Source organism: Ascaphus truei, chromosome 1 (genome assembly GCF_040206685.1).
Source record: "Ascaphus truei isolate aAscTru1 chromosome 1, aAscTru1.hap1, whole genome shotgun sequence".
In the NCBI taxonomy this organism is placed as follows: Eukaryota; Metazoa; Chordata; class Amphibia; order Anura; family Ascaphidae; genus Ascaphus; species Ascaphus truei.
The window spans coordinates 412,723,084-412,734,176 of record NC_134483.1 but is presented as its reverse complement, the minus strand read 5'-3'; the positions used below and the strand labels follow the sequence as shown (position 1 = coordinate 412,734,176).

Below are 11,093 nucleotides of genomic sequence, written 5' to 3'. Positions count from 1 at the left end.
CAGATTCCCTGCCGTATGATTCATCCTGCCAATTTGTGACCATGTCTCATGTTCCCTCAATCCTTTGTATCCTATCTCTGCCCTAAAACTCAGCTTCCCCTGCTTCTACTCTTTCTTCTGACCCACGCCCCCTTTGCCTCTCTCACATTTCCCCAAACTATAACTCCTCTTTCATATGTCGCAGACCATTCTCTCCTTGTCTCTGCTCCTCTAACCCTCTCCTTCACCCCTCTCCCCTCACCCTCCTTTGCCCTTCTTATATCTAGGGTTGCCAGGTGCCCGGTTTTGAACCAGACAGGCTGGTAATTCTGATGCCTGTCCGGTATAAAATCGGAGGTAATACCGGACAAGTGTGTGTCCGGTATTACAATTTTTTGCGGCAGAGGGCTGGCAGCGCAAGCGCGAGGGCAGTGCGACGGCGGAGGGCTGGAAGTGCTGAGACTGGAGGCGGAGGGTGGCAAGGCAGGAGCACTGCGTGAGTGTCTGTGCAGCCTGTCCCTGATTGGAGGAGCGTAGAGCCAATCAGAGGACAGCAGGGGTGGAGCCCACACCCCGGCGGCCCAGAGAAGTCTGTGTCCTTCCTGGCAATAAGGTAAGGACACAATTTGGGGGGTGATGGAGGAGCCAGGGTGAGGTGAGATGATGGGGGGTCAAGATGAGGTGAGGTGATGGGGGGCCAGGATGAGGTGAGGTGATGGGGGAGCCAGGATGAACTGAGGAGATGATGGGGAGCCAGGTTGAGGTGAGGTGATGGGGGGCCAGGATGAGCTGAGATGATGGGGGCCACGATGAGCTCAGGAGATGACGATGGGGGCCAGGATGAGCTGTGGTGATGATGGGGGGGAGGTGGGGGTATATTTTATATGTATTGGGGAGGTAGGGGTATTTTTTATATGTATTGTGGGGGCGTGGAGGTATTTTTTATATGTATTCAAGGGGCGTGGGGGTATTTTCTATATGTATTTGGGGGGCGTGGGGGTTCAGTATTTTTGGACAAGCCACCTGGCTACCCTACTTATATAATTGCCTATGCCAGACTTTTTCACCTGTCCTTCCTCCCTAATCCCCCCCCATCAAACCTCTTTCCAGTCTGTCGCCATCCTCTCCCTCTTGAAACCGATCCCCTCCACCTCCCTTCAACCTCCGATGCCATCCCAAATAACCCCCCTCCCTGCTCAGCATCCTCTCGCCCCCCCTCATCACCTGGCAGAGGAGTACGCGCACCCCAGCCAGGATCGAAAGGAGAGCTTCCACTTAGTCTCATCATTCCGGATACTCTTCCATCTTCTTTGTGGCGTGGCTTACCTTCTCTCCTCTGCCGGCTTCCCCTTTCCCCCCCTGTGTCCCGCAGGTCAGTCCGCAGCCTGCGAGGGGGTCCATGTCACATGCTGTCGCCTTCACTCATACACATAAACACTCATACGCATCCGCATGCATACCCGCATACACACACACACACTCCATCATCGGATGCCTCTTGGATGTAGATGTAGCCTTGCTCCGCTGCTCTCTCCTTCCGGGGTCTTGAAGTTCCGCCAACTTTGAGCTTAGGTCAAAGCGTCTCTTCCGCTAGTTTCCCGTTGAGCCACCATGCGAAATCGCCATCTTCTTTCTACATTTTTCTATGTTTTATTTATTTTTTTCCTTGAAATTGAACAAAGTCTCTGGAAGGACCGGACCAGAGTATTTCTTAGATTGATCCACCTCACTCACATCTGGACATCAATGACAACTGGTGAAGCCCTTTTAAGAACCAAAACTATATACTGTACAGCAAAAAAAGTGGACTTGCTCCTTTAAGTGCTTAATTGAATAATTGAACAATTGAAATTAATCAGCGACTTTGTCTTTCCATTCTCTTGCAGTGCTGCTCACTTTTCTCCAGCTCTCATCGAAGAAGGGTCTCTGTTCGGGCTGGTAAGTAAATTCCTCATCCCCCCCCTAGGCCCCTCAGGAACATTGCTCCACCAGATATATCTTTGAGAGTATGTGCCCTACAATTTTTTTATGGCAAGCAGACTGAAAGGGAATGCCCACCTATACCTTATCCCCTTTCCCTTAGAACCTTTGTAATAGGTTGAAGGGCCTTTCTCCTTCCCAGTGTGACCGGTGAAATGTCCTGAAAAATCAACATTTTTATTCCCTCAAAAGTAGTTGTAGCAGATGACCTTGTCATCTGTGATATTTCTTCCTTTATTCGGAAATAATACAGACAGATGATGACATCCCTTGGTGGGGTATTTGGCAGGGGTTTTAAGTGCAAAGCCCTATGGCATCGGTCCTTTACTAACTCTGCTTTAGACTCATCGGGTAACATAGCAGACAGCCATTTTTCCACCCACTCCTCAACATCTAGGATAGCCTCAGGGATCCCGCGTATTCGCAGATTGTTGCGGCGGTCCCTATTTTCTGTGTCCTCCTGCCCTTCTGCGATCTCCTCTATCCTTTCCTTAAGGGTGGCTAGCTCACGTTCCGTGTCTTTGTGCACTTTAATAGAGGAATCCATTTTTTCCTCCAGTGCATCAGTACGTTCAACAATACTGTTGAGGTCCTTGCGCAGGCTCTCCATTTCTCCATGAAAAAAAAGTTTTTAAGTCTTGAAACAGTTTGGGGATATCTTTTTTAATAACAAGATGCATTTCAGGGTTGTCCTGTATGAAGTCTGTGTCTGATCCGTCGCTGGGTGACAGCTCTCCTTCTTCCCCTTCCCGCGTCATCTCAGAGATCACAAAGTACGTTTTTAGAGCAAGGGTCTGCCACTTTTATATCTGCGACCTGGTTGTCATACTCTGTTTTTGGTATAATCCGGTGTACTTTTGGGGTCCTTGAATCGGGCGTTTACACCTTTAATTTTGACTAATGGGCCGGGCTTTAGCGGAGCAGAGGGAAAATGCCTCCGTTCCCTTCAACGTCGCGCATGCACCTGTTTACAGAGGTTTTGAAGTCTCAAATGTCTCTTCTTTGTGTGTACTATGGAAGCATAGTGTAAGATAAGTGTGATAGTGGATGTGCTGCTTGGTAAAAGAGAGGTTTCACTTTGCAGACAGAGCTTTGAACTCTAAAGGGTGTAAAACAAAAACTATTGCTTTTGGAGACCATACCAACACCAATATTTGTATACCTATTCTAACCCATTCTATTCTTCCTCCGTGTCATCATGATATTTCCATCCCTTTCAGTTTGGTGGGTCTCCAATTTTGGTAGGACTACTGTTAACCAGAATGCACTGGGATTAGTCTACACTTTGAATGAGCAAACATATGCTACCTTGCAGTATGAAGTCAATATCAATTAAATTACAACATTACCATACACTACTAGAGCAGCTAAAGTGGGCCCTACTCCAAGCAAACTTACAACCTACAGTAAAAGAAAAGTGAGAAACAAAATACTCAGAAATAGAAGCTTGCTGTGAATCTACCAGATGGGGTGCTCATTTCTCAGATAAGAAGAGTTATGATCGGGACAGAAGGAGGAAGCGGTTGGGAATGAGGAGAATATCACATGGGCTTCCTTGAAGGAGGGAATGTTCAGGGGAACTTGAAATGTGTGAAGAGTGGGGGAGAGTCTTAGATTGCCGAGAAAGGAATTCCATAAGTGTAGCTCAGCCTGGGAGCAGCCTTGCAGGTATTATAGGGAGGAGGTTACAACGGAGCAGGAGAGTAGAAGACCATGTGGATAAATCCCTAGAGAACATGGACTGGATTGAAAACTCTTTTACATGGAGTTAGATTGGAGTTAGAGTTTCTATCATGTTGTTTCCAATCCTCTCATATAAGGCAAATATAATGGCTAGTAATCTATACGCAAAAATAATGTTTTTAACAAAATACGATGTATTTATTTCTATAGAATTAATCATAGTAATATTGCTACAAGCCTTCCAAAGTAGAGATACCAAAACTATTTAATAAACTGTTTGTCAAAAAGGAAACATTAAATTATTGAAATCATATCATCATATAATTGTAAAAAGGTCCATCAAAACGAAAGTATCTTTCAAATTAACTTGTTGGAAATAGGGTCATTAACGTGGTTGAAAGACTTCAATTATAGGTGATTCACGCCTGTAGCTCTTAAGAAAAGACTATAAATATTCCTTTGGATTTAAAAGTTAGTCATAAAGTTTTATTTACCTGTTCAGTAAGGGTTTTTTTTTTTTTTTTTGAATGACATTAATGTAAGAGCTTGAAAAAAAGAAAGCAATTGCCCCTTACATTTCTTATATTTATAAGAAATTTGACAAAGGCCATGTGTGTGATCTTTAATGTTTGAAAAAAAAAAAAAGATATTAGCACAGAGATTTTGTGAGTTAGGAAGAGATATGAACTCTATCATTCCACTTTTATGACCTTTCATTTAAAGGCAACTACAGTAGTCTGGCATCTCAAGGCCGGCCCATAGCAGGTGTGGGGAATTAGGAGTGCTTCAGAGATAAACTTTTATTACTAAATTATAAATAATTTCTATTACTTAAAGATGTTCACCTTGCAAGTTCATCTTGATTATAACACAAGGGCAGCTTCCTACTGATAACGCTGATCTATAAAGATGACAGAGTATTATTGTACCCCAATGTGCAAGAAGCACTTAAACAATGCAGAGGACATGAAAGTAAAAAAAAAAGTGTCAGTCGCATAATCTTCCTCTTGTGTGACTAATGCACCTATTAAATGTAGTACCCTACGATTTGGGCCTACCAGATATATGTGGGACAATGTCCTTGTGACTATTACACTGTAAGTGGTAAATGTCTACCTGCTGTGTAAATGCATTTAATATTTACATTTTGTAAATTGTAAATATGTGAATGCTACCCCAGGGAGATATCTACTTAGGTGGTCCTTAAAGCAGCAAAACATCCAAAATCATATATGATTATTTATATTTTTTAAATCAGTTTTGTAGTATTAGATAATACTAACTGCATTTTTTTTTTTAGATTTCAAATACTACTGCCATTTGTAATGATTTTTTTTAATGCACTGATCTTCTTCTGGTTGCTATAACAACTATTTAGAAATTCACATCAACTTCCTCTTTTGAAACACTCTCAAACACACATGGTTTTTTTTTTATCTGCACTTTGGCAACAAAGTAGCACAAACAGACCTGTTGCAGTGTTCCAAGAAGCAGATGGCCTGTTGGCAAGCTGAAAGCTGTAACATTAATGTGTTACACTTAGTAATATAATGTTACATATCAGCTGCAGCATTTCACAGACTGTAGCACAGAGTTTGAAGGCGGCCATTTCAATAGCCCCACAAGCAGAATATTGGCCAATTGATCACACTAGAATGGATCAATCGGCAGCTTAGGTAATTACAGTATTTGTCATGAAAGATGCTCACATGCGGCACATAGTAGTATTAAGCCTGAAGAAGACACACACCTCATTTCCTCTGCTAGTGAAAGTACCAAACAACATGAAGAAACGGAAGCTGGAGAAATCTTCGTTACAGTAAATGCATAGGACCCCTGCATGTTGGCCCGAATATATAAGCATGGATAACCGTGTATCTGTTGTTGTCAAAGGATCAACAAAAAATGAAGACTTTCCAACAGATCTAAATGGTCGAAAATGTTCTACAACTTATTGCAAAATGGAGAACTTGTCAACCACCAGTGGCTTCTATATTCTACAATAACGGACCAAATGTTTTTGTTTCTGTTGCAAACTCTTTGGCAACTGCATCACTGCTTTAGGATCCAATGGGTTTTGTGACTGGAATAATGCAAGTGTGCATCTATCTGATCACGAGAAGTCAAAGGGGCATATGACAACTACCTTGCAGTGGTTTGAACTTGACCAACAATTACAAAAAGAGTGCACGATAGACAAACAAAACCAGAAATTAATCAATAGTGAAAAAACTTGCTGGCTTAGTGTCTTTGAAAGATTAAAAGCCATTATCCAATTTCTGACGAAGCATAACATGGCTTTTCGTGGTTCAGTAGACAAACTACAGGAGCCTCACAATGGAAAGTTTGGGGATTTGTAGAATTTCTGACAAAATTTTACCCAGTTATGCAAGAACATGTAAGAAGAGTACTTCAACATGAAATTCACGATCAATTCTTGGGAAAGCGAATTCAAAATGAACTTATCTAATTGATGGGCAATAAGGTGAGACAAACCAATGTGGGCAGAATTAAATCGGCAAAATATTTTTCTGTGATTCATGATTGTACACCAGATCAGAGCCACAAGGAACAGATGTCACTGATAATTTGATATGTTAGATGTTCCAGCAGGAATTCATGAGCACTTCACACATTTTCTGGAGGTTGAAGATAGTACCAGTAAACACCTACTTGATGTTTACTGTTAGAGCTGAAAAGATTAGACCTAGATGTTTCAGATATTCAAGGTCAAGGCTATGACAATGGTGCTAACATGAAGGGGCCGAAGTCGATTGTACAAGCATGTATTTTTCAGATAAATTCTAGGGCATTTTTTACTCCCTGTGCCTATCATAGTTACAACCTGCTTCTTTGTGATATGGCAAAAACTTGTCATGAAGCAATGTTATTTTTTGGTCTAATTCAGCGCATTTATGTGTTATTTTCAGCCTCAACCAAGCAATGGATTATTTTTTTTGCAAGTATGTTCTAAATCTCTCTGTGAAACCAGATACCAGGCCGGTGAAGTCTATGATACACTTTTTGAAGTTGCAGAGTATAATGAAAATAGTGGGGAATATTAAATGTTTTAATCAACCTAGTGCTTCAGGGGTTAATGTGGTTACCGTTTGTTTTAAAAACACAAAGAAATGTTTAATGGCATTGTAGACGGACGTTCACAGAGGTACACAATTGGAGACTTTTATAATGTGAAATTATAATAAGGCTTTATTGTGCCTTTTCCTTTTCACTTGGGAGTATTTCTAGTGAAATCCTATGCAATTAATTCACATCTCCCTTAGTAAGCATTTTTCCCAGCCTCAAACATATAGCATGAAATAAGCAGATATAAGCAGTCTCTTAAGAATGACAGTCTTATCTGTTAGCTGCTGTAGAGTAAGCTTCTCTGCTCTCCTGGAACCGCACCCGTGCATGCACAGAAAATGTCAGCATCCAGGTTTAGAAGTCTTATTTGTCAGCTCCAGAAATCTGTGTTCTCTTGGTCAGTCTCTCCTGGGAGACTCAAGAACCCTGCTCTGTCTGCAAAGTTCAGCCCACAAGTGAGTTAACGAGTCACTTACTGTCTCAACAGACAGGCTTTTGTAAACAATCTAAATCAGGCAGGTGGTGTTTATTAATTGACTACCAGCAGTTAACCACCACACTGCTAGATTAAAGGCACATTACTTGAACAGAGATTACTCCCCTGTTATATACCTCCCCTGTTTGTGGGAAGCTCGGGCTTTTCTTGCAGTTGCTTTAGCTGACAGAAATATTTGGTGATCTGCTGCTCCCGCTCTTTCTCCTGTCGACCATATTCGTCATCATAGAGAGCGGTCTTTTCGGTTCGTGCCGAGTTTAGGCGCCCCCACCATTCTTGGGGTGTTTTGTGGGTGTGACTCGGTTCGGGTTCCCCGTAAGAGATGTCTTCCTCTTTATTGGACTGGAAGGGCCACTCTTCCGTGGGGTAGAGTTCATTACAGGAACGCTGCATCTTGTCCTCCAGGTGTAATTTTCTTCCTGACCTCAGGAGGCGCTATTGCAGCTGTTACCACTGTATTTGCTAGAACCCCCAATTGTGGTAGTCCTACAGGTGGGCATATTTTGCTTGTAGAGGTCATAGCTCTCACAGGCATCTCTGTAGACTTTTCTTGGGTAAGTTTTACACTATCAGCAGTACTGTGCATGCATTCTCTCTCATTAGCAAAACAAGAAAAAACACAAAAGCGCACCAAGATGAGAGATAGATATTGTATTAGCAACAAATAATAAAATTAGTAACTTACATATAAAATTTCTTTAATAAGCCCCGATTCTGGTGTCTATCACAGGAGTAGGGCATCACATAGGAAGTATGAAGGGTAATCTCAGTTCTGAGAGATCAGACCCGCGCGCTGGGGCTGTCTCTGTTTCCTCTCCTGTCCTCCACGTGTGGTAGCGTGGTGCAGAGTGTAGCACACATGTGCAGGAACCGGGGCCTTCAATAGGTGTCCTTAGGATGCCTGTCCGTTTTTGATAGCATAGAAACGATCGGAAATAAGCAGGAACGGTACACTTGAGTGTGTACTGGTGGTGGGTAGTAAAACCGCCAGCCACAACAGTCGCGACGCGTTTCGTTTAACAAAGTAAACTTCTTCTATATCGCCTGAAGAAGTTTACTTTGTTAAACGAAACGCGTCGCGACTGTTGTGGCTGGCGGTTTTACTACCCACCACCAGTACACACTCAAGTGTACCGTTCCTGCTTATTTCCGATCGTTTCTATGCTATCAAAAACGGACAGGCATCCTAAGGACACCTATTGAAGGCCCCGGTTCCTGCACATGTGTGCTACACTCTGCACCACGCTACCACACGTGGAGGACAGGAGAGGAAACAGAGACAGCCCCAGCGCGCGGGTCTGATCTCTCAGAACTGAGATTACCCTTCATACTTCCTATGTGATGCCCTACTCCTGTGATAGACACCAGAATCGGGGCTTATTAAAGAAATTTTATATGTAAGTTACTAATTTTATTATTTGTTGCTAATACAATATCTATCTCTCATCTTGGTGCGCTTTTGTGTTTTTTCTTGTTTTGCTGATATTGGTATCACCATCGGGGTTCCGGTGGAGACCACATTTGGAGGTGGGGGAGACACCTCATAAACACAGAAGCAGCAAGAGAACTGAGAGGGACCAACACTCCAAGTTTAAAGAGCCAGAGCGCGGACTGAACTTTTCATTCTCTCTCATTAGGTATACTGGATGTGCAGTTGCTAGGTAAAAACTTCTGTTTGCTTTACACCATTTACTTGCTAGGTCCAATCCCTCCGTTTCAGCAACAGAATTTGGTTTTCTGCCTGAGTTCAGTAATTTTCAGTCTCATCTTTGGGTATTATGGCATTCACACTTCACACTTTGGGTGTCTGTTTTGCTCCCAAGATATATATAGGTAGACTTTTTTACTTGCAGAAAAAAAAAACATTCTTTGCAGTGGCCTATTTCTTTCATTCCCGGCAGGGTGACTCAACACTCAGCAATTGGCTTTGAAATACCTTTTACACAGTTCAGCAATCCCTTTTTCCCCTATAGGGCAATTTTACACTCAGCATTTGTTTGCTAAAAATTCCCCTGCTTCAGCACAGTCTTGTATCAATTTTCACACTTTTCTGCATATACTCCATTCACAGCTGGTAGCCCTATGCGGTGTGGCAACCTTTATTTGCAAAATCAGTACCACTCGTGGGTCACCATCTGTATTCACTGCTTCAGCGAAACTTTTGAAAACAACAAACACCTATCCCTTTTAAGGGCTGACTCACTTCTTGAACCCTGACTATGGCTGGAAGGCAAAACCCCTATTTCAATGACCATATTACACTTTGTGATAGGCAAATAAGGATTAGCTGTTTCAGCAGTCTCTCTCCTCTTGGGATTGGGGAAAAGAGTCCATCTGTGGTTTTGTAAGTCACATTGGATCTAAAGATTTTAGTGTTACTGCTAAATAAGCAAGCGGTGCATTTAGTGCATTTAAAAAAGCCCTTGCTGGTATTTGTTGATATAGATTTGGAGTGATCTGTGGCAGTCCTGTAAGTAGGATTCCGGTTTTTACCCACCGGATCCAACATCTGCTATAGTCATTTTAGTGTGTTTAATTAAATTAACTCTTATTATTAGTCAGCCTTGCTTTTGTTTGTCTAGTGTTTGTCTTGTCTTGTTTGTCCTACATGTGATCATATTTTAGCAGTGTTGCACTATGATGTGTTTTCTCTGCTTTTTCTCTTTCTGCATTACATGCTTGGATTAACCCCTTGCTGTGGAGCTGAGAAGTACAAGATTTGATTCCACTTTTTGAGACTTCATACCTTTGGACTTCATTACTTCCTTGGACTCTTTAGGCGCCGGTCTGTATTGTTTGTTTTTGTGCATATTTACAAACTATGTTTTGGGGTTAGTATCACCTGGCAGCCTAGCCTTTTATATTAGGTATTGTGTAGGATCACACATTATTCACTCACTGTTTATTATTATTAGTCTTTTAGCGCTATTTACACCCTCTTTTTTTCTTCATTTTTATAATCAGGACACTTTTAAAGGTACGTCTAAAGCATTCCTGAGATAGCCCTGTGCAGGCCGCAGAGGGGTGACAACCAGGTCACCACTTATTTGGAGGACTTTATTAAAATGAAGAAATGATGGTCCTGACAGTAATTCATAAGAGTAAGAATAATAGAGTTTTGTAATTGTTGCAAGGAGACGAATCAATAGGGCCAAACCTTTCATTTCTAGCAGGTCATAAGTGACAGATATCAGTTTGTCACTAAAATTAGGAGCAAGTCAGTCAAAATGAGTCTTGGTACATCTGTTATATCCGCCTGAACCTATTGATATGACTCACGTGTGTTTAAGTATCAGAGCTACAAAGTTATGAGGTCTTTCATATATATAGGCACCCTTTTAAAAGTCCAAAAGGGTAGGGTATTTTTCTAAGTCATAAAACCATCAACCTAGCAGCTGATTTATGACAAGGGTGGGCTTATGTTGTTTCAGTGGGAGAAAAAGGGTATATTGGTCTTGCCCTGGAGTTATGAAATCAGAATTCAACAGAGGTGTGTTTTGGGACACATGAATTTTCATCATTCTACGCCAGTGACCTCTCTGGGGGAAAAAAACTATGACATATGGTAACGTACTGTATATGGATTTCTGTTTTATAATTTTACAAACTGTTCTGCATTTATTGTGACTGTATGTTCTTGTAATTCTTTTTGTGTAATCTAAGCACTGTAATTTTATATATTAAAACATTTAAAAAGTGAAGTTTTGGGCTCTGAATGAACTGTTTCACACTCTGTAGAGAGTAATTTACATTTTCTGACACATTTTGCTACAACACATTTTTGTATGTTAACTGCATAGTTTTTTTTCAATAATAAACAGGTGCCCAAGACCCTGGCAGATACATAATAATGACATATTTTGCATAT

General features: G+C 41.7%; 1 long non-coding RNA gene across 3 annotated transcripts; it reads left to right on the top strand.

Moving 5' to 3' along the window:
* Positions 1-1,382: 1,382 nt before the first annotated feature.
* On the top strand, positions 1,383-10,864 carry LOC142502709 (uncharacterized). Of its 3 annotated transcripts, none has more exons than XR_012803831.1 (4): positions 1,383-1,735; positions 1,866-1,917; positions 9,929-10,010; positions 10,657-10,864. It is a non-coding gene; the product is annotated as an uncharacterized LOC142502709 (long non-coding RNA). The 3 variants fall into 3 exon arrangements; XR_012803830.1 differs by having other exon boundaries at positions 10,190-10,864; XR_012803829.1 differs by lacking the exons at positions 9,929-10,010; positions 10,657-10,864 and adding an exon at positions 2,645-5,449.
* The last annotated feature ends 229 nt before the right edge of the window (positions 10,865-11,093 follow it).